We start from the raw sequence: 23,928 nt of genomic DNA, 5'->3' as shown, positions 1-23,928 counted from the left end.
TATGAAAACAAAAACATGGGAAACATTCTGTCAACATGAAAGTCAGACAAATTAGATTTTTAAGCAAAATTTGAACAAGATTTCATAACTCTATCAATATAAGTTATCTCTGTGCTTTGAAAGAAACAGTATTTGGTTATAAGGCTAAAAGAAGTAAAATGGGAAGCAATTCTAATCAAGTTAAAATGTTTCAGTGTATGAGATAATTCTCTCGTTTTTAACATCAAGAAAAACATACATGAATTATATTAGTAGCAAATCAGGTTTTCCCATTCTCAGTAAATGACGGTCGGTCAATGGGATATTGGCTTGTAGGGACACCAAGCGAGTCTCCTTGGGCTCCCCACGTCCTGCCTGGTCCTGAGCTCGGTGCGTAGCACAGTCACTCTCGCAGTGGCTTTGCAGTTAGGTGACCCTACGTTGAAGCATCTGATTGTGCATTCCAGGGCCAGGGTTGAATCAGTGACTTCAGGCCTTCAGTTTGTGGCAGGAAGGCAAGGGAAGACACTGAGCTATTAGAAGGGCAGTTCTTGGCACTCGTGGGCTGCTCTGGCCTCTGTAACTCCCCCTTTCCTATACTCCCTTCTCCTTTGTGATCCTTCCTTCTCTTCTCCTGGCCCTCTTCTTGTCCAGGCTCCTTGGCCCATCGTGTTCCATCCTCCGTGCGCCCTCCCATCCGTGCTTGCTCACTTCTCCCTCCCCCTGCCCCTCTCATCTGTCCCTCCTTCAGTCCCCAGGAGGTGCTCCTCAATACACTGCTATAGAACAATTCGCGGGAATGCTCTCTCTTCTCTGAATTTCCCACATGTGGACTCTTGGCTATGGTTTTAGCTGGCTGTTCCATGCAGAACAGTGGCCAGGGAGGCGGGTCAGGAGAAGGGGTTCCACATTCGTTTTTGCCTCCATCAGCCAGATCTTGGCATGGTTGTGATGATTAAATGCATGTAATAAGTAGATGTCCTGGACATCAGAATCTCCAGGAGAAAAACAAGGGACCCGGGATACACCCATACGTGTTCACACGCTTTTAAAGATGTAAAAACCTTCTTCACAAACATGATTCTACGTGAGATCCAATAGGTAGAACTCAGGAAGCAGGTGATGCTCTAGAAACAGGGGAGCAGGAACTCAGCCTCTTAAGGCTCATTGTGCCCCACTGCTCCAGCCCCTCCCCTGCTCTCAGAGGCTTGGCAGATCCACTTCTTCTAAGGTAACTCCAATAGCGGCAGGGTCCTTGAGGGCAGGTGCTGAACCTTTTCTCTTCCAGTCCCTAGTCCTGCCCCATCCCCTCAGTGCTTCCTTAGCAAAATGCTAGTTAGGGGTAAACAATTCATATCTATTTACTCCAGCCAACTTCCTGGAGACCAGCAAACAATTAGAACAGTATTACTGTGTGCTCGTAATTACAGAGATTCCATCTATCTGAGGTGACCCTTCAAGAGACCCTCTCTCCCCACTCTGCCCTGGGTCTAGTTTATGGGTCTGGGTGTGAACACTGACCCAAGCCAGGCCAAGCAGAATCTTCCTATGGGGTTTTCCAAATTGGAGTCAAGAGACGATTGTTGGGCCCCTTTCTGGGGAAAGCAGCCCCTGGATGCTGAAGCCAGGAGCTCTTGGAGATGTGGTCTCCAGCACGTGAAGGCAGCCAGTCTGTGGGAGAAAGTGAAGCCTCTCCCAGAGAGAAGTAGAACCATGTGGTGGTCAAGCTCCAATTTCAGGTTTTTCCTGGGCCCTTGACCTTATTCCTGATTACAGTCCCGTGTATTTCTAATTCTCTGTTAAGCCCAACTGAGTTGGACTCAACTTCTGCTCCTTTCAACAAAGAGAGTCCAAATTAATACATAGACCCTCTCCTTTATCTTGTTTTCATCTGATATCATATTAAGTTTATTTTTCATAATATTAATACTGAGGAGATCCCACACTTTATCCTTCTGTCCTCTCTTGAAACCCAGAGCTCAGTCTGATCATTACCCAGGCCCAGAGGGCCATGTCCATAGGGACACCCTCTACCTAGAGTAGTTGTGGGTGACTGCTTTTGTAAGACTGGTAAGGATCCCTCCTTTGTGTTATCATGACATCCTCTAGTAAATAGCCACTTAAGATACTTATGAACTACATGGTAATCATGTTTCTTCTCCTAGGCTCTAAATTTCTTGAGGAAGGAACACTGATCATTTCTTGATTCCCAATGTCCCAATGCTTGGGACATTATAGGTACTCAATTTTATTTTTACTTTTTGTTTATTGTAAAATGTCTTGTCAGATAATGTAATTTGGGGGATCTCTCTCTTCTTCATTGAGGGGTTCATACTTTCAGTCATGGATGCTAGAAAGTCTCCTTGCCATCAGTGAGAACAGCACCACATCCAATGTGTAGAGGGGAAATTATTTGAAAGTCTCCCTTACTCTTGAAATGTCTTTGATTCCTGATGATGGTTTTCCTCCAAAAGGCAGGTATAAGGTACCCTTGAGGTACCCAACTCAGCTTATTATAGGAGAGAGTGAATAAGTATCTCTAGCAATCTAGGAAACATTTTGAGTGTGGAGGGTTCAAGATAAAAACCAAAGCAACTGGACTCCAAAGGTGGAGCCCTGAAAGGGAAGAAGAATGGGGTTATGAACCCCTGAGATAGTAGACACTGAAATCAAGACCAGCTCAGCGCCTCTGAGGCTAATGAGTGGCGAAGAATGTGGCTGGAAAGAGCTGGGCATGGGTCGCTGCATGGTAGGAGCACAGATGTGGGGGATTCTTGATGCGGTCAGAACTGAGGAAATGGCACTGTCCTCCTTTGGAGAAACCCTGCAGACCTGTGCAGAGATCTGGATCTGTGAGGCAGTGTTCCCTAGGGAATCAGTACCATCTGCCAGACCCCGCAGAACTGTCACTGGGTTGCTAGGAGAAGCGGGGTGGGGGTAGGGGGAGGTGGTGGCCTGAGCAGCCTCCCGTATTCTTCTGGTGGGGCTGTGTGGGAATCCAGGCATCCTGGATGGCTGGTCAGGGAGCAAGGAGGTGTGAGAGACACCAGAACAGCCTGTTAACAGCAAGCCTCCAGAAATTAATCAGAAAAAAGAAAAGTACTGACCATGACCAGATTTTATATACCGATTTTGAAAGACAGGCAATACTGCCTACATGTTGAATAAATAAATGTGATGTTTGGGTCAGTTCTGTTGGGCTGTGTCACAAGTTTCGGTATGTCAAAAGGTCCCTACTGGATGATTACAACAGAGAATGCCAGACGTTTCTATGGGTTTCCCTTCTCACAACAGTCCTGTTAAGATAACAGGGCAGTTAGCACTATCTCCATTTTCAAGGTGAGGAAACCATTGCTCAGAGAGATGGAGTGACTTGCCATTGTTATAAGGATCGTTAATGGCAGAGCTCTTCCCACTATGCCAAGGTATCTCCTTCATCGGGGTAGAAAAGTGGAGCGAGCACTTGGCTTTTTGCCAGGCCCTTGGTCTGGTTTCTGGTTCTAGCACTTCCACCAGCTGGCTGGATAATAGTAGGCCAGCCTTCTTCGGTAGTTTCTTTCAGTTTCTTTCCCTCGATTTGGGGGATAACCCATGGCCTCAAAAGCCCTTTCTAGTGTGAACATCTTTTGGATTTGGGGGTATAAGAAGAGATGGCCCATGTATGGGGTTGGGGAAAAAACTACTAGTTAACCTCCAATGTCTAGTTCATTTTTTTAAAAAAATAAGCTTCCATTTTTAAAATTTTCTCTTTTTTTGAGAGAGAGAGAATGAATCTCAAGCAGGCTCCATGCTCAATGTAGAACCCAATGCAGGGCTTGATTTCAGGACCCTGAGATCATGACCAGAGCCAAAATCAAGTCAGATGCTTAACTGACCGAGCCCTCCTGTCATCCCAAATAAACTTCCATTTTAGAACAGTTTTTGACTTATAGAACTTGGCAAAGATAGTAGAGTTTCCATATATCCCATGTCTAGTTTCCTCTATTACTACATATTATTTTAATCCTGTGTATTTTCACAGTTCACAAACCAATATTGATGCATTATTATTGACTTAAGTTCATATTTTTTCAGATTTCCTCAGTTTCTTTACAAATGTCTTTTTCTTTTTAATTTTTTTTGATTCCAGGATCCAATCCAGGGTCTTACGTTATACTTCTTAGTCATGTATCTTTTGATTCTTCTTGGTATGACAGTTTTTGAGATTTTCCTTGTTTTTGATGACCTTGACAGTTTTAGCAGTACCAGTCAGGTATTCTGTAGACTGTCCCTCAATTGTGATTTGTCTGATATTTTTCTCATGATTGGATTGAAGGATGTATGCTTTTGGGAAGACCACAGAGGTAAAGTGCCATTCTTAGCACGTCACATCAAGGGAGAAACTATCAACATGACTGATCACTATTGATGTTAACCTTGATTACCTGACTTGAGGTAATATTTGTTAGGTTTATTCACTGTAGAGTCACTCGCCGCCCCCCTTCTTTTTCCATATTGTAATCTTTGGAAGAAATTCACTTTTTTAAAAAAAGTTTTAATTTATTTATTTGTCAGAGAGAGAGCGTGAGAAAGAGTGCAAGGGCGCACAAGCAGGGGGAACAGCAGGCAGAGGGAGAAGCAGACTCCCCGCTGAGCAAGGAGTCTGATGCAGTATGCAATCCCAGGACCCTGGGATCATGACCTGAGTGGAAGGCAGACGCTTAACCGACTGAACCATCCAGGAGCCCCAGAAATTCACTTTTAAGTGCAGCCCACTTTGCTCCACTGGAAAGCAGAATTATGCTTGACCTCCTTAAGAGTGGAGTACCAGATTTGCTTATTCTCTCCTATTTATTTAGTCACGCATTTATTTATATTCGTATGGACAGATGGATTTTTTTAACTTTGTGTTATAATTTAATGCCACTTTATTTTGTTGTTCCCCTTCTTTTATGGTAGTAAACTAAGTAAGTGTTTAGCTTCATAAATGGCTATCATGAGAAGACTACATTTCCCAAAGAGCCTTGCAGTGAGATGTGACCATATGATTAAATTCTAGCCAATGGTATGTGAGCAGAAGTGACAGGTACCACTTGTTTGTTTGTTTGTTTCTTTTTTTTTTTTTTAGGAGTTTATTTATTTATGACAGAGAGAGAGAATGAGAGAGGGAACACAAGCACAGGGGAGCTGGAGAGGGAGAAACAGGCTCCCCGCTGAGCAGGGAGCTCTATGTGGGACTCCATCCCAGAATGCCGGGATCATGACCTGAACCGAAGGCAGAGGCTTAATGACTGAGCCACCCAGGCGCCTTACTTGTTTCTTTTTTTTTTTTTTTTTTTTTTTTTTAACGCATTTGCTGAAATGTGGCATTAAAGCTATAGCTGGAGTAGCCATCTTGGACAAGAAGATGACCTTGGGAATGGAGACCACAGATGATAGTGCAATAAGATAAGAGCCTTGTTCCTGACACTGTGGAGTCCATAAAAACCCTGGACTTGGGGCGCCTGGGTGGCTCAATGGGTTAAAGCCTCTGCCTTCGGCTCAGGTCATGATCCCAGGATCCTGCGATCAAGCCCCACATCGGCCTCTCTGCTCAGCGGGGAGCCTGCTTCCTCCTCTCTCTCTGCCTGCCTCTCTGCCTACTTGTAATCTCTTTCTGTCAAATAAATAAATAAAATCTTTAAAACAAAACAAAACAAAACAAACCCTGGACTGACATGCCTGCCTATATGTTACCTGAAATATAGAAAAAATTTCCTTCTTGTTTAAGGCTTATAATTTTGAGTTTTCTGTTACTCCCAGAACTTCATCCTAACTGATACAGTGTTGCATGGGGGTGTGTGTGTGTGTGTGTGTGTTGTTGTCGTTTTAAGTTTTTTTTTTCTTTTTTTTTTTAAGAGGGGAGATGAAGGTAGAGGGAGAGAGAGAATCTCAAACAGGCTTCATACCCCAGAGAAGAGCCCAACTCAGGTCTCAATCTCACAACCCTGAGATCATGACATGAGCCAAATCAAGACTTGAATGGTTAGCCGACTGAGCCACCCAAGCACCTCAGATGTGTGTATTCTTATAAGTGTGTGTATATCAGGAAGGGATGGCTCTAGGAAATAAAACTGACTTTTAAAAAATATACCAGGGATGCTTTTGGCTCAGGTCAGGATCCCAGGATCCTGGCATTGAGCTCCACATCAGGTTCCCTGCTCAGCTGGGAGCCTCCTTCTCCTTCTCCCTTGGCTGCTCCCCCTGCTTGTGCTCTCTCTCGCTCTCTGTCAAATAAATAAATAAATAAATAAATAAATAAATAAATAAATAAAATCTTTAGGAAAAAAAAATACACCAGAATCTTCTAATTAGTTTTCCAGAGAAGAGAAATTTTGTTGTATTATTATTTTTAGTAAAGATACAGCTATCGGTAGTAGGGTGTTATTTGCTTGTTGTCTGGTTCTCTGACTTCCTTTATTTTGGGAAACTCACCAAGATTTGTTTTTGAGTCACAAATATAAGGCAAGTTCCACCCTAATGGAACTTGGAGTAAACTGTGAGGGCACCCCAAATCTCCACATATGATGCAGAGTGTGCTATTTAGTAACTTAGACTGGGTGAGTCTTTTGCTGCTATGTTCTTGAGGGGGGAAAAAAGGGAAAGATTTTCTGTAAAAGATTTAGTTAGGGAATTATGCTGGTGTTCCCTGAAGTGGGTTTAAAATGGAAAGACTTACACTTTGAGAAATGGACTATGGATTATTGCTTCTGTCCTGTCTGGCTAAGGAATTTTCTTCTAGCTACAGGTTGGGGGAGTGAGGGGAACAGACTATTTGGATGGAATTGGAGAAGGGTGGATGGGCTACAGGGGCCTAAGTGGAGTTCAGAACTTGGGACATGGGGAAGAATTTGGGCAGGATTAACTTTGAGAATGAGGACCAAGGATTTAGGGAGGGGAGAGTGACACAGCCATGAAGTAACATGAATTTTGGAAGGTGACTTTGAGGTTGCACAAGGCAAAGCCAAGGAATGATGACTGTACATCTCAACTACAAATAAGACATTACCCTTAGGAAGTGGAGGCCATGTGGCTCCATATTAGAGCAGAGTCACAACCCATGTAACCAAATGAATTTCTGACTAGCCCAATTTCTTCACTCAGCTTTCTCAAAAATCAAGACTAAGACTCAAAGAAGAACACAATTCCTTATCCTCTCTTATTTGTTTCCATTCCCATGGCCATTCCAGAAGATGTTCTCCACAGTTCCTGGAAAAATCTCTTCTTCTCAGACCCTCATTGATTTTTCTCTTCCTCTCCTCCCTCCCCTCATCTATGTCTTCTTTTCGTTAAGTTGACCTAGCCCATCTCGAGCAAGACTTTTGAGGAGGATGCAGGTGAAAAATTAGGATGGAAGTTACAGGGTTCTGTTTTTGTAGGCTGGAGGATGTTACAGCTCTGTTTCCACTCAATTTTATTAAGAAAGTGACAATGTGAGCACCAGGATGCAAGTTTCCTGGAATATAAGCTCCACAAGGCGGGGATTTTTGTTTAGTCACTGATATATCCCAAGTACTAGAACAGTGTCTGACATAAAGTAGGCAAACAATAAATATTTGTTGAATTAATGAATAAATGCATCTGGTCAAATACTTGCCTTCCCAGAGTCCTTAGGACTGGCAAATGGCAATTCTTGCCAATGACATAAGTAAAAATTGACTGAAAGTTTCTCAGGGTATTTTTATTTCCTTGGTAAATGTTTTCATATACGACATGGTCCCTCCATCTTTTTTCTTACCTTGAATGAGAGCGTGATGTTTGGATCTACAGCAGCCATCTGTGGCCATGAAGTCACAAGCATGAGAGAAGGTTCATAAAAAGCACAGAGGCATTGATGTCAGCACGCACAAGTTGCAGAGCTCACACACCAGCATCCTGTCTCCACACTTCTCGTTACATGAGAAAGGGAGCTTTTTTTTTTTTTTTTAAAGATTTTATTTATTTATTTGACAGATAGAGACCACAAGCAGGCAGAGAGGCAGGCAGAGAGAGAGGAGGAAGCAGGCTCCCTGCCGAGCAGAGAGCCCGATGCGGGGCTTGATCCCAAGACCCTGGGATCATGACCTAAGCTGAAAGCAGAGGCTTTAACCCACTGAGCCACCCAGGTGCCCCAGAAAGTGAGCCTTTTTAATATAAGCTACCGTTAGTCAGCTCTTCTATAACTTGTGACCTGACATAGAACCAATGCAAGAGGGAGAAATACTGCAGATATTCTCATGACAATAATTTCTATTTCAATTTATGCATTTGCTATTCATGGGCCACTTTCTTCTGCCTCGTGTGGGACTCTCACAGCACATGTTGAAAAGATAGGTGTCATATTTTTTCCCAACTAGGGGACAGGTTTACACACATAGGATTTCTATTGACTTTGGGCCAGGAAGACTTAAATTTGTCCTTAAAGTAGGTGTGTAATGGGCTGGATTGTGTTTCCCCAGCCCCTTCCCCCAAATTTATATGTTGAAGTCTTATAACCATCACTACTTCAGAAAGTATGTTAGTAGATAAGATTTTTAAAGAGGTAATTAAGTTAAAATGAAGTCATTAGAGTGGGTCCTAACCCAATATGAGTGGTGTCCTTATAGGAAGATGAAATTAGGACACAGACATGTATGGAAGGAAGACCATGTGAAGACACAGGGAGAAGACTGCCTTCTACAATCCCAGGATGGAGGCACCTGAAGAAACCAACCCAGTCGACATGTTCTCTTGGATTTCTAGCCTCCAGAGCTGCGAGAAAATAAGTGAATGCCTGTTGTTTAAGTCACTCAGTCCGTGCTGCTATGCTATGGCGATCCTAGCAGACTAATGCAGATGGGTATCAGACTCACCACTGAGAAGCTGTTGGATCCAGAGTTCCCTCTCCATGGGATGCTGGAGCCAGGTACTCATGGTAGTCTCTTTTCAGCACTTCATACTTTGTCCTCTGGCCCAGGTTTCTATTTCCTTATCCGGTAGGCTGTAGATTCTCATGCTAGGGACGTAACTCATCCACCTGTGGAGCTTTCTCAAATACAAATGTCGAGCCCCCACCCCCCAAAGATGCTGATTCATCAGGCCTGGCAGATGAGGAATCCTTATTTTTCAAAAAATTCCCCCAGCTGATTCTGATGCCCCCGGAGTTGAAAGCTACTCCTCTTATCTCCTGTCTTAAATGATCAGATACCCTCCTCCACCAGGACTGACTGTGCTTTAAGATGGATGGTCAACATTCCTGCGCAATTTATCCTTAAACAGACTGTTTCCCCTCTTTTAGGACTTTTAGACTTTGGGGGATTTGTATGAACCACTCTTAATACAGGGGTGTCCTAAAAATGTCTAGGGCAGGCGCAGAACAGCCCTGTTTCTGGGGGCCTCTTCTCCCTTACACAGTCCCCCTCTGTTTGTAGTGGCTGATCTTTCTATCCTTCTGGAATTGCCTATACTCCGGATGTGGGAGTCAGAGGTGAGTGTTTTTTGCCGATGGTCAGAAGTTGAAGAAAGGCAAGTTGGCTGGGAAGGGGGTGAAGCTAGGCAGTGAGGGATTGTCAGGGCTGAGGTCCGTGGGGAGGGCAAATAACCTGGCTAAGGGGAAGAACAGGAGTCGTCAGTGTTGCTGGAAGAGGGATGGACTGTGGGCTTTATAGAAAGAACTACATTTGTCTTGGCATCTCCAGTGCCAGCAAAGAGTTGTGCAAATGAATGAATGAATGCCTGAAGGAACACCGGAATGAGAGGAGTTACCATGATTATCTCATATCCTCAGGATAATTCCCCAGCCCCTGGTAATTACTGTACTCTTTTCTTTCTTTATAAATTTAACTATTCTAGGTACCTCGTGTGAGTAGTTTCATACGATAGTTCCTTTTAGGTCTGACATATCATTTAGCATAATGTTTTTAAAGTTCATCCATGTTGAGCCTGCATCAAAATTTTATTCCTTTTTAGGGCTGAATAATATTCCATGGTATGTATATATCGCATTTATTTATCTATCCATCCATCCATGGATACTTGGGTTGTTTCCACCTTTTGACTCCTGTGAACGGTGCAGCAAGGAACATGGTGTATGGATATCTGCCTGAGACTCTGCTTTCAACTCTTTGGGGTATATATCCAGAAGTGGGATTTCTGGGTCATGTGGTAATTCTATGTTTAATTTTTTGAGGAACTATCATTCTGCCTTCCACAGCAGCCACACCATTTTATATTCGCACCAAAAATGTACAAGGGTTCCAAGTTCTCCCCATCCTCACCAACACTTGTTACTTTCTGTTTTTGAATAATGGTCTTTCTAACACTGAAAGAATTTAAAGCAAAGGTTTGTGAATGCCCATAAACCGTATCCATTTCCCCTTTTCTGGTAAGAGCCTTTGGTTTCCTGTAAGGAATCCCGCTCCCATCCTCTTAGTTCACGTGGATCACGTGATGTACAGGGTGGTAGGCCTGCAAGGTGCACCTGAGTAAGCAGTATTTCCTCCTCCAGGCCACAGTAACTGTCTCAGAGATCAGCCTGTGGCCAGAAACAGACTGTATCAGAGTCAATTCAGAATTACATCAGAACTGTTGGGAACAAGGTTCTCTCTGATGGGAGCAAAGCTGCTAGAATCTACATGTGGAGCTGTTGGGCCGTCTTGTCAGCACAAAGGGAACCTTCCTAAGAATGAGTTGACACCAAGCCAGAGGAAGCAGAACTGAGCAATAAAGACAGATGGGCCCCTGTCTTCATCTTCTGGAGACCTTGGTCGACTTTACAAGTTATAAGAACCAGTCAAGTCTTTCTTTTGCTTGAGCCAGTTTGGAATTGGTTTCTGACACTGGAAATCTGGAGCTTCTTGAAATATATAGACTGATACAGAGAGGTTTACAATTTAGAAGGATTTCTTTGATGACTCTGTGAAGGGGAGACCTGAGAAGGTGAATCTGAAGGCAGAGGTCTAGTCAGGAAGCTATGGCAATCGACAAAGAGAAGGCTATGGTAGAAGATGGGACAGGAGGAGCAGGGGCAGCAAGAAGGACAAGGGATCCAAGACATATGGAGGTAGTGGGACGATCAGAAGTGTGTGACTGATTAGGCTGAGCTCAGGAAGCAGCAGGATTTCAACATTTTGACCCAGGAGACCGGAAATGGGCATGCCACTGACTGAGGTGAGCAGCGTGTAGTGAGGTGTGATCTGGTGGAAAGACGAACTATTCTGAACATGTTGAGTTGGAAGTGCCTGTAGAGTGACCAAATAGAGCAGGAGTCTGGGTAAATGAATGAGGTCAGGTGAATGGTCCATGTCGGAGCTGCAGGGCTGGGGATTGCTTGCCTGGCTTTTAGGGCCAAGGGGGTGGGTGAGGTGGCACAGGGGGAATGCGTAGGGTAGAGGAGCAGAGACTGAGATTGGAACTCTGGGACATTGGTGTTCCAGGACCATTTGAAAGAGCTAGAGCTAGAGCAGGCAGAGAGCTAGGAGAAGGCAAGAGAGCGTTATTAGGAAGAAGTGTTCAGCCATGCCAAAGGGGTCTCCTGGGCCACTGAGCAGGTTCTGTGTTGGTTTGTGAGCAGTTCTTGCTGCTGTGCCTGGCTTTGAGGAGGCAATGCGGTGCCATGAAAACTGTGAGGGCTTTGAAATTGGATCCCACCTCTGCCCCATAAGGCAGGTATGATGTTGGACAAGTGTGTCAACCTCTCTGAACCTCGGTCTCCAAACCTATAGAACACAGATAATATCCCATGCACATAGGGCTGTTGTAAAGCCCTATGAAGTGCTGAATATGGATACTGATAAAGCCCTAAATCCAGAGCCAAGCGCATCCCAGTTATTTAATGCCTTTCAGCCTCTTACCTTCTTTCTCGTTTCTGCCGAATCAGTGCTGTCCCCTGATCCCACACCTGTCTACTCCTTCCACTCCAACACTAGGCAGGGCCAGTCTCAGTGCATGAGGAGCTTGACATGCATGAGCAGATTAAGAGTGGTATGAGGTACGAGGGGTCAGCGACCAAAAGAGGACCCAAGGAAGAGATAAAAGCAGTGGGGATCTTGTTTGAGAATGGGAGGCTCTTCAGAGCCTGTAGGGCTGTGAATGCTGTGATTCCAAAGGGCGAACTAAGAAAAGCAGAGAGACCAGAGAACCAGAGCCAAACAGTGGGCCACAGACATTCCATCGGTATGGAACGTTCTCTAAGGCAGATGGCCGTTCAGGAAGGCAGAACTCTGGTAGGGAAATTGTAGAATCAAAATGAACTACTTACCAGGGTAGGAAGAGGGTGGGTAAAATGGGCAGAGGGAGTCAAAAGTTATGAACTTTCAATTATAAAATAAATAAGTCCTGGGATTGAATGTACAACATGGCAAGGACAGTTAATAAAACTGTGTTGCATATTTGAACATTGCTAAGAGAATAAAGCTTAAAAGTTCTCATCACAAGAAAAAAAATCCTAACTATGTATGGTGACAGACATGACCTATCTTATTATGGTGATCATTTCACAGTACATACTAATACCAAATTATATTGTACCTGAAACTAATATCATGTATGTCAATTATACCTCAGTTTAAAAAAAGAAAAATGAAAAGGACGATTTGTCTATATTATAAGGGATATTTCAGGGGTAGGTAATTCTCCCTACTAGGAAGCTTTCCTAGGCTGTCTTCTATTTGCACAGAAGATTTAAGTCCCAAAGAAGATGGATATGTGGAAATTCACACTCCCCCTCCTGTTCCACACTATGAGGATGACCCATGCTATTATCTGGCAACCCAGAGTTAGGCTCTTCTCACTCACAGAAGTCCCATGGGAAGAGTCTTTCTGAGTTCTACCTCACAGAAAGGGCAGAAGCAATACAAGTTTACTCAAATTTTGTTAATAACGTTTTTGTTTGCAATAACCTCTAAATGATATCCTATAAAAATGTAAATTATTTCCTCTGGAATCTGTTACTTAGAAGCAATATTATAACAACATTAAAGGAATCTAAAAATGATCTAATTTCATATTTTACTGCAAAATGTGGCCAGGGATAAAGGTCCCAGTGACAGTGGTGTCTGGAAATGTAGATTTTCAGTTTGCAAGTATTGATGGTCTCTGAAGGACTGATTTAGTCGGTCAGACTTAAAAAGAGGGAAACTCTTTGCAAATGTTGGGATCATGGATAGTTTTTCTCTTTTTGAGGATTTGAATTTTAAAAGACATATTCAAAGGTTTTCCACGTGTATTTTTTGTTCCACGATTTATATAAATTGGTTTAGTTAATCAATATAGCTCATTTATATTAAAATGATGTTATATCGTTGGTTTCAGACCAGCCCTTGGGAGGTCTGAAGAGTGAAGAATTTCATATTCATGGGAGACACAAACAGGGAAGAGCAGGGGGTGGGAATGGAAATAAAGAAACAGACATCCCAGAGAATGACTTGCGAATGATGGAGATGGTGTCACAGAATGGGCAAGAGAATTCTTGTGGAATTCTGTGGGTCTCCCTTGTCTAGTGACTGAGAAACTCAAGGTTCAAAGGCATCAGGTGGCATCAGCCTTTCAACTGAGTGTGTGCTTCGCAGTTTTTTTTTTTTTTTTTTTTGTCGTACCCTTTTGCCTTTTGAGGATCTGGCTGTGATCCGTCTGCGTACATCTCAAGAAGAGCTCAACCCATATTGACTCTTAGGAGACCAGAAAGGATCGCAATCTCTCCCCAAACATCATCTTGCTCTGAAGCCTCTGGATAAGACTTTTAGAGTTAAGCTCAAACTTTGTCTTTCTTAGAGGGTTATATCTTGTCTAACCATAGGAAAGTATCAGTAGGCACGGCATTCGATCATACCTCCCTCCCGCGCCCCCCCCCCCCCCCCCCCCCGCGCCCCCGACCCAACCTAGGAACTGATGGCTCTGAGGACAGGCCTCTGAATTAAGTGTTTAACTCGCAGACCAGCAGATGGCGCCATTTGTCATTCCTTGACACCCGCGCATAAAAGCGTGAGGCACGGCTTCTTGCCTCTTTAATTTGGGTAGTATTATAAGTGAAGTGTTTTCGACTGTTTATTATGCATGAGCCAAAATTCCATGAATGTGTAACATTTTCTCCTGTATTTCCCTTTTTTATAACATCATTTAAATTCCTTATTAATAATTTAAAAATGTTCTGGATTTTAATCACTTTTCTCATCACTAAAATATCTGATGAAGGGATGTTTTTTTCCCCCGGCTGAAGGTGAGATAGAGGAAACCATGAGCAAGGAAGGAAGATGAGAATCTCACTCTTCACTCAAGTCCACGACCCCCTCACGCATCACCTCATCTTTTCAGTTTAATTGAATAGTATTTATTTAATTAATAAAAATATCTGTCTAGTGCAGATTTCAGAAATCCAAGTCTCGAATAGGCTGCCATTAATAAAACAAGTTTTTTTTTTATATCCAAGTTTAATTATGGTGGTGTTTGTTTGATAGCTTGTTACTGTAAATAAAAGAGATAAAGGCAGCCCTTCACTGGAGTAGCTCGAGAGCTGTGAAATATGTACCTAATTAAAACTATTGGTGTAAGAGGCTAATAAAGTACATGTGCCTACTAGATGTCTTATTCTAATGAATCTCGGCTAATTTGCTTTGACTGATGAATTTCGGTGTTAGTGGTAGGGGCTGAATAATTATGAAATTTATCACAAGATACAAGGACTCATTAAGGATTACTCAGGTTGAGTTAGAGGAATGTTTTCTTTGTCAAAAACACAGGCCTTGACCAACATAATCACGGCGATGCCAAAAAGTAGCCAGATTCCAATCCCAACCTGAGGGAACACCGAAGGCCAGGAGGGGGGCCTGTTATGGGGTGGGAGCTGGGGGTGGACAGGAGAGGGTCAGCTCTGGAAGGAACACCTGTGTGGTATTCAGGCCTGAATTTTAAATAGAAGCATTCAGTACACACAGACCTCCTTGCGGATGGTTCCAGTGACAAGGACTCCGTTCTCACTCTTTTACTGAAAACATTTTCCTCCTCTTCATGAGGAAGAATAGATGAGGCTAGCATTTATTTAGCAAGGACACTGCTACAGGAAGCCCATTCAGCCCCAAATACTTTTTTCTTTTCTTTTTTTTTCTTTTCTATTTATAAGTTTTAGCTTTCTGAGCCTCCCAGCTTATTAATTAATCTGATTTCATTAACTCTTGGGTGGTAGATTCCCAAACTGAGGCCATGACGGGAGCCCATTTGGGCCCGTCTCAAGTAAACACTTGCAGAACACCCAAGAGGTTAAAAAAAATATGTCTGTTTCTCTTGGAATGGAAGTTCCAACTATTACAATGTGAACTACTGGCAAGGCAGAGAAGGGCTGTCTTCCCAACGATGAGCTGGACGGTCCACTCCTCACCACCCAGAAACCAGAGCAGAAGGTGAGGGCGAGAAATGGAAGACCACTGTGAGCTGGTCTTCTTCAGGGGACCAGGAGGACGGGTAGGGGTGGGGGAGAGACAGCAACACTCCAGTGAGTGACAGGGGGTGGCACCCAGCTAGAAGCCTTGTCAAACAAATGGAGACCTATACGTCCCCCTACCACTAGAGGTGGTTGTTCCCAGGGCTGAAATCAAGGGGAACAACGCAAGGCCTCATGGGGGCCTCCATGCGCCGGCCCCAGGGCAGGCACAGTGTGCGAGAGTTTCTTTTCTTGTTCACATATGAACAAAGGACTTTAAACTCCCTGACGTCAGCCCAGATATACAAATATATCTTAAATGGATATGTACTAAATATTTGCTTCTAAATGTGATTTAAGATGGAAACAACTAGAAATTCCACTTGTAGGTGTTTTACTACCCAAGCTTTCCAATCAATTAGCTCCTTGCTTTGTTTTTCTTTTCAAAATAGCTTTGACACAAACTTTCCCAATTTACTTAACTTTGAAGACAAATGCCAGGCATGACATTAGGCGAAATTTCAACCTTCATGCCAAAGAGCAAAGCTTATTAAATAACTCACTGAATTTTTTAATTATTGTTTTCTAACTCAGGAAGACATCTCTTTCTCAGGAAAGGAAATATCTCTGTGATTCAGAACACGAGTGATACAGGTTTTAGGGTTCTCCCTTCTCCATTCCCCCCTTTCTCCTGATCCTTTTTCCTAAGTGAAGTAATAATATTATATATAATTTATATTATATAATTATATAAATAAAATTATATACAATATATATAAAATGATAATAATAATTATCATCAGGGTCCTGAGATCGAGCCCCACATCAGGCTCCACACTCAGCAGGGAGTTTGCTTGAGATTCTCTCTCTCCTCCTGCCCTTCCCCCCGATTTGTGCTCACGCTCTGTCTAACATAAATAAATCTTTAAAAAAAGAAATTAAGCACCATGCCTGTGTGCCAGGCATGGTGCTTTACAGTATCCCCAACAACCCTAAGAGATGGGAACTATTCTTATTTTCACTTTACAAAAGAAGCAACTTCTGCACACTACCCCTGAGAGCTGAGGAGATTTGCTCCAGCTCCCACCCAGCAGTGGCTCAGCCTCCATCCCACGTTTGTGTGTCTACCTAACAACTACATAATGTTGTCTTCAGACTGAAATCTGCTCTGTGTTACCCTGGGAATCTTCTAGAACCTTGCCACCGTTTTTCCTTTCTTACCACATAAACAAAAAGAACCCATAGCTCTACTACAGATTAGTGCCAGCTCCACAGGCTCAAATGAAGTCATGTGGGGTTAACATCCGTTTTCTGAAGGCCTTGCTCAAGTGACTGTGGATAGGAAAGCAGGGGGTTGGGCACCACACTGGACACTGAGCCAGAGAGCCAACACTGGTGGGGCCACTATCTTATGTTTGTTTTCCTTTTGCCTTGGATCCATCATCTATAAAATAGGGCTGGCTGAACAGTCCAGAAGTCAAAGGGTTGAGAACCTATACTGAAGGACCTGAAAGGAGTCCCCACTAGATCTGCCTGCCCCCTAAAACCATACCTCTTCCCAAGCCATGATTTATATACACTGCTTTGTCTTTTATGGTTTCCTGAGTTCGTTGTTTCAGCCTAAAATTTGTGTGTTATAAGCCTCAGCGTGCATGATTTCTTAGGTTTTTAATTACAAAATGTAGTTCTGACCTATTAAATCATGTGTGAGGTAAATTTACCATAATAAAGCCTTATTAATCCCCCACAATTAAGAATTTACAGTTCTTTTGCTGAACTTTTTATTGACTTTCCCATGAGGACGCTTGCACAACTATTGCGAAGAAACTTTGCAGCCTCTAACCAGCAAGCCAGCAGTGTAGGAGTAAGAATATGATTTAGGAAATAACTTCATACGTGGAGCCAGACTTCCTGTTTTTGCAAACGGCGTCTCCTCGAGGCCTTATAATAACCGCATGAGATAGGCACCATTGTCCCTATTTTATAGATGAGCAAATGAGTCACAGAAATGTGATAGGACTCCATTGCGGTTACACAGCCACTAAGTGGCAGAGCTGGGACTTTGAACAGTCCATCTGGCTCCAAGACGCATGCTCTAAGCCAGAATCTACACAATCTCTCTCTCTCTCCCTTTCTCTCTTTTTAAAAGATGTGCTTTTTATTTTATTTTATTTTATTTTTTAAAAGATGTGCTTATTTTAGAGAGAGGGAGAGATAGTGCACATGTGCGTGGGGGTCGGGGGGGTGCAGGGGGAGAGGGAGAGAGCCTCTCAACCAGATTCCCCACTGAGCAGAGAGACTGATGTGGGGTTCGATCCCAGGACCCCGAGATCATAACCTGAGCCCAAATCAAAAGTCAGGTACGTATACGGAGAGTGCTAGGAGCCTGGTAAGTGCTGTATGTGTCTGTGGCTAATGCTATTGTTGTCGCTGTTATTACTATTAAAAGAGGCAATGTAGGAGCGCCTGGATGGTTCAGTCAGTCGAGCACATATGTTGAGTTCAGTATGCTGAGCATGGTGGGAGGTATGTTAGCTCATTTATTCTCTTACCAACTCTGTCAAAGGGGTGCTCTTTATTACATCCCCCTTTTACAGATGAGAAAATGCAGGCATAGAAAGGGTAAGCAACTTATTCCAGGCTCCATGGCCGGAAGTGAGTCAGAAGCGCAAGCAATGGGCTGCAGAGTGGCTGCCATTCCCAGGCAGGCACTGGCTCACCCTGTCCTCATTCCCTCCTCCCCATCGCAGCCTGGGAACTTCAGCCATAGCAGACTCACTCCCCTGTCCCCCTCCCACGCACCCCAAATCCACCTCTCAGTTTCCTAGCTGCTGCTGGGCCTTTTCTCCCTGCCTGTGAAGGTCTCTGGGGCTCCGGAGGCAGGGAGGCTTGGTTTGGGTTCCTGCCTGTGCGGCTCCATGGCTTGGCTGCTCATACTCTGAGGCTGACCTTCCCCAGGTGTAAAGTTGAGGGTCCCTCCGTCTTCACAGCACGGTGATGATTTTTGGGGGTGATGCATATCAAAATTGGGGTACATGTATGAAGTGTTCAAAGAGTGACAAGGCTTTTGTATCTATTATGCTCAAAGCGCAGTCCAGGTCCCTTTGTCTGCAGATTCCTTCTGTGCATGGGATAATCAGCTGGTCTCGAACCTCCCCAGCTCTCTGTGTGTATCACTCTTTAGCACTAATCACTGCTTGCTTTGTATAGTGGTTACTTCTTATGTGCGTTTGACTCTCCCACTAGACTCTGAGGTTCTTGGGGTCAGAGACTCTGTGTTATTCATCTCTCTGTCTCCAGATGCAAGACTGGGACTCCATGCATACAAATTCTTAAACATTTTTTGGTGAATTGAATTCAAAAACAATGTGACACAACCGTGGGCTCCATTAGCTATAATATTGCACACCCAGGTGGTTGTCTCTGGAAGGCTGGGGGTCACTCCCACCATGACAATTGAGAAATGGCACCAGGCCACCTCTCGCTTCATCTGTTCCCACTCTCTACTCTCCGCTGCTCAAACCACCAACAGCTCTCCTGAACGGGGGCTTCCTTCCTCAGTGTTACAGTGTGCTGGGGCTCGGCAGCAAGAGTCCTGGGGGGCACTGGAGTAGTTAGTCCTCTGTCATGGTCTTGGATGCTGGCAGACCCACCAGACTTGTGCCTCTCCCAGCACTCCTTCAGATGACCTCCCCTGAGGGCCAGGACTTTTGACCTATAATTTTAGACTCAAAGCGTCATCTCCCAAAGTTCTAAATTGATGGAAGCATGGGATACATGGCCAAGGGGCTCTGCACATGAACCCAGGTCCCGATGGCATGCCTTGTTTGGAAGCCTCATGGCAGGGATCTAGGCCCAGGGGCTGGGGACCTGAAAGAGCAGCTTTTGACTGGAGGTGGGTGTGTGGGTGGGGTATGGGGAGGGGACTGTGTCAGCAGAGAGGGCCTGGACATGGATGACTGGAATGAAGCTGAGTCTTAAGCGTGAGAGAATGGAGAAGGCGTGGGGAGGTGTGTTGCCGGGGCCCCTCTGCTTCCCGATTGTGCCTGAAGTAAACTCAGAGAAGTCCCCTAGTGGATTTCTGGCTAGCAGTTGAAGACCACTGTGTAAAAGAAGAGACTTCATCTCCATGGTGTTACTTTTGTTAAAGGGCAAGGAGAGAGGCAGCATATTCTGGCTGCTAAAAGATCTGACTTTGGGGCCACACAGGACCAGATTTCAATGCGAGCTCAGCTAGGGACCAGCTCAGTGACCCTGCACAGCTATCTCCTCTGTACCTCACTTTCCTTGTCTATAAAATTGGGACATAAATAACCATGGCCCACGATATTCTTAAGAGGATGATAGAGGATACTGGATGGCAAAGGACAGCTGGTCTTATTAAAGAGGCAGCCCCAAGTGTTTCCAGCATCTGTGCCTGGGACCCACTGAGAAAAGCACCAGACCAGTCAGAGGGACAGCGATCAGGAGCAGGCAGGCCATCACCTTGGTCTGCGGAACTCACCAGTGTTATTAGTCCTGGGAAGATCGGATCCCAAGTGTTAACGGATGAGACTTAAAGACTGAGCCATATGGCTATGGCCACAGGGCTAAGAAGGTACCAGAGCTGGTCCTCCGCCTGGTGCCTTGTGGCTCATGACCAGCGCCCTATAAGCCAGAAGCACAGGGAGCAGCAGATTTTGTGAGGAAGGGTTGGGCCACTTCCCAGCCCATAGCCATCACCATCCTCAGACCAAAAGACGGACAACTCCAAGCTCCAGAGAAAGAAGAGACGGCCTGCAGATCCCAGATTTCTGGCAGGTCGGCCAGAAACGAGGACAGTTCCTAGATACTTAGTGAATTTAGCCCATTTTTTCCTTTCTGATTCTTCTTTTCTCATGTACATAATTTTTCTTGCTTTCTTCATAAGCTGGGCTTAGCTCCCTGCTCTTGGCTCGTGGATATTCCCTTCCCCGGTGCTCCTCTGCCCTCCCTGGTGCCTATCAGGGAGAGACAGTGATTGAAATTATTGATTCCATCTGCGTATCCTCCTGCCACGATGCATCTTGGCCGGATCTCTGATTCCAGGGCCAGCCCCGGCACAGTCCACTGCTTCCTCCCACCCCGCTTGACGCCAGGGGCAAGTGCGGCTGCAGAAGCTCCTGGGGAGTCGTCCATGAGGTCGGAGGACTGGCCTGGTAACGGGTCCGCTTCTCCAGCCGGCTGCAGCTACTGAATCCAGGGAACGAGTGACGCGTCCGGCTCCTCCGAAGGCAGGGCGCGTTCGCGTGGTCCATCCCCAAAGAGGCAGACTTGACCCTCAAGCGCCAGCGTTCAGTCCCCCAGACCCGCATCGTGAACTCTTTGGGGGAAATCTCCCGGGACGTGCTCCTTCCTAGAGTATGGACTAACTTGGGACCGCAGGAATGAAGACATTGCTGTTCCCTAAGTGATAATAAAAGCGTCGTTTTGGGGGCAGTTGTGACCGGACTTACTGTCCATGCCATGCCTTCCTCTCTTACTAGATCCCTTAAGTTCTCCCGCCCGCCCTCGTTTGCTTCCCGAGGACTCCGCGCAGCTGAACTAATGAGCGGGAATATTGCGTAACAGTCTGTGGACGGATAGAATATCGTAGAAATAATTTAATTGACGACCTGTAATGAAAAGAGCGCTGGTGAGTCGCTGGGGTTGCAATTTCTCGCTGTATTTTTACATCGCCGGGGATAGTGCTGTTGACGTGAATAGGCCGGTATTGATTTCATTTAAAATTTTCAACATCTGAATGATGCGAGCAGCGATCTGTGGGAAGATACCGCGGAGTCGTCGGCACATCCCCTGCTAACAAAATACCATTTTAAAAAGGATTTTTCTATTAGCATTCACGACGAGGAGAGAGACTGAAAGGGGTTATGAGAATGTTAAAATTTTCACTGACCAACGAAATATGAAGTCACCGTCTTCATTTTACTCTTAATTAATTGAGTTATTGGAGCTTATATAATCCTCTGTGAAATACCTAAAAGAAAGCGGGCAGGGACCTTGAGGTGTTGTATTGAAGACTTTGTTTTCTAAGGGTAGTGACTTCAATGACCCCACGAGAAAGTCCCTGATGGCACTGAGACTCCCCCCTACGAATGGATTTCGAATGCAGCAGCAACTCCTTAATGCCGCCCTTTTAATGAGTTCCAATTCAGTGGTTATAAGTTACCACCATTTAACAACAGGAGCACAAATTAGATTTTCTAACTTCTGAGATGCGGTCTCCCATGGTGTCTGAGTCCACCAGTTGGATAACAAAAGATGGAGGGGACATAGACCCTGGGCAGGTGTTTTTTTTTTTTTTTTTTTTTTTTTGTTGTTGTTGTTGTTGTTTTGTTTTGTTTTTGTTTTTTAATAGCTCACCTATGTTAAAGTAGGGACACTGATTGGGTTCCATTTTGAAGGAGCCAGGATTTGAGGTGCTCTGTTTGCTCATCTTGGAGAGAAGTTTCTAGTAAAAATGTGGACAATGCGTAAGGTGGCCGTCTTGCCTTCATGTCTTTGTTGACCTGGAAGTTAAGAGAAGCAGAGGGACAGCGTGGGGTGTGAGTGGCCAACCAAGTCCCTGCAGTGACCCAAGGCTGCCTCTCAAGCCGCATCAGCCTTCCTGCCTTTTTATTGACTGGGCCTAGCTTTGGCACAGGTGCAGCAAAGAGGTTTGAAGGGACAAGAGAGGTGGGGGGGAGCTTTCTAGAATCACTGCTGAAGGTCTGGTAGAGTAGTCCTCTGTAAGTAGAGTCCTCTGACTGGATTCGTCCAGAAAATGGGTTTCTTTGGGTAGTAGGACTCCCTTGTCTGCTGAGCCAAGTTGGGGTGAAGGGAATTGTCAATCTTGGGAAAGGAGACCCAAGAGGAAGAACCAACCCAGTTCACACCAGGAAATGGAGAAGTGCCCCTACCCCCAGATGCTGCTTTAAAGGCAATGAACTCATTCTGGCTTCAGTTCTCATGGTGGGGAGGGCAGGGGCAAGGGTGAAGGGAAGTCATGGCTGTGGCTTGGGTTTTTACCCTAACAACAATAGGATGGCATGAACCTTTGTGTGTGTGTGTCTGTGTTTTAATAGACTTTATTTACTTATTTGAGAAAGAGAGAGTTGGGTGTGGGGGAGGGTCAGAGGGAGAGAATCTTCAAGCAGACTCCCTGCTGAGCCCAGAGCCCAATGTGGGGCTCAGTCTCACAAACCATGAGATCATGACCTGAGCAGAAACCAAGAGTTGGACGCTTACCCAGCTGAGCCACCCAGGTGCCCTGGCATGAGCATATTTTAAATCAACAGAGACACTTCAGTTTCACATATGCCTGGATATGTAGGCTAAAAGCAGTGCCAATACTTTAACTGACATTCTTAATACATATTCTAGATTATAGAAATATGTATCGTTTGCATGGAACCCAATAAAGCTATTTCCATTTTGAAATAAAAAAAAATGTCCTGTAAACTGTTTTAAAACCCTGTGTTGGTTTCTTGTCACCGACAAAGTGCCTTCAAAGAAGTCAGATGCTGACAGGTACAAGCCAGGCATGTGACAGGCCCCGGGTTCTTCTCCCAGACTGTTCTCTGTCCTTGCTTTGGTCGTGCTCCCACAAGTCACAGAGTGGGTAGCAAAAGTAAAAGGCCCACCACACATGGGTCCTCGGGACACCTTTCACCCAAATCCCATGAAAATCTCACACTCTGGAATGACCGTGGTCTGCTGCAGGTGTTTCCTACAGGAGCCTGCCGGCAGCTGATGTTCCCATTGTCAGAGATAGATCTGGGGGCTATCCACCCACTCCTGAGACCCCAAAGTGCCAGTCTGTTATTGTTGGAAGCTGGGGTGACCGTGGGATGGTGCTGTATGATATTGTATCCAGGGATCCTTGGCATCTTCTTGGTTGGCCACTCATCCACACTCTGAGGAGAGAGAGAGAGAGAGCAGGTTCACGAGAGAGAGGGAAGAGGAAATGGAATGGGAAGGTTCATTTTAATCTGAGCTAGTGCTGTGGTTTCTATTAGCCCGAAAATCTGGAATGCTAGCCTGGACCACACAGAGGCTGAACCCTCTAATCTGCGTAGGTCCCAGAGCCTCAGACTGCAGCCAGCTCAGGGCTTTGCTGTTTCCTCCCTCCGAGGCCAGGCTGGGAGCTTACCACCCTAACAGAGGTCGACCCACTGCGAGGGGGGCAATAACAAGGAGGCCAGAGAGACAAAGTGAGTTTGTTCTCAATGCAGAGAAGGAGGGCAGCTCTCCTCGTCCTGGGCATTAGCCCTGTATCTGAAAGAGCTATGAGAAGCAGAGAGAGCATTCAAGGGCGGGGTGGGGGGGTAGGTGGGTTTGCCGCACCGGGGAACCACACCTTGCCACACTCTGCAGAGCACAAATCTTACCCACCTGCCTGCATTTTTTCACCCCTTGAAACCAGAAGAGTGAGTCCCAATAGCCCACATCTGACTAATCAACTTCGTACTCCTGTCCTTGAGACAACCCACACATTGTCTGGTTAGTTCATTCCCATATTGGCCAAGGGCAGGTGATCAGTGTGTGTTAAGGGAGGGGCAGTA

General features: G+C 45.0%; 1 pseudogene; it reads right to left on the bottom strand.

Moving 5' to 3' along the window:
* Positions 1–20,700, bottom strand: part of LOC116568187 — a 47,801-nt pseudogene extending 27,101 nt beyond the window's left edge.
* Between the last annotated feature and the right edge of the window lie 3,228 nt (positions 20,701–23,928).

This window comes from Mustela erminea, chromosome 10 (genome assembly GCF_009829155.1).
Source record: "Mustela erminea isolate mMusErm1 chromosome 10, mMusErm1.Pri, whole genome shotgun sequence".
NCBI lineage: Eukaryota > Metazoa > Chordata > Mammalia > Carnivora > Mustelidae > Mustela > Mustela erminea.
The sequence above is the reverse complement of the archived record's forward strand: the minus strand, read 5'-3'. Positions and strand labels throughout refer to the sequence as shown.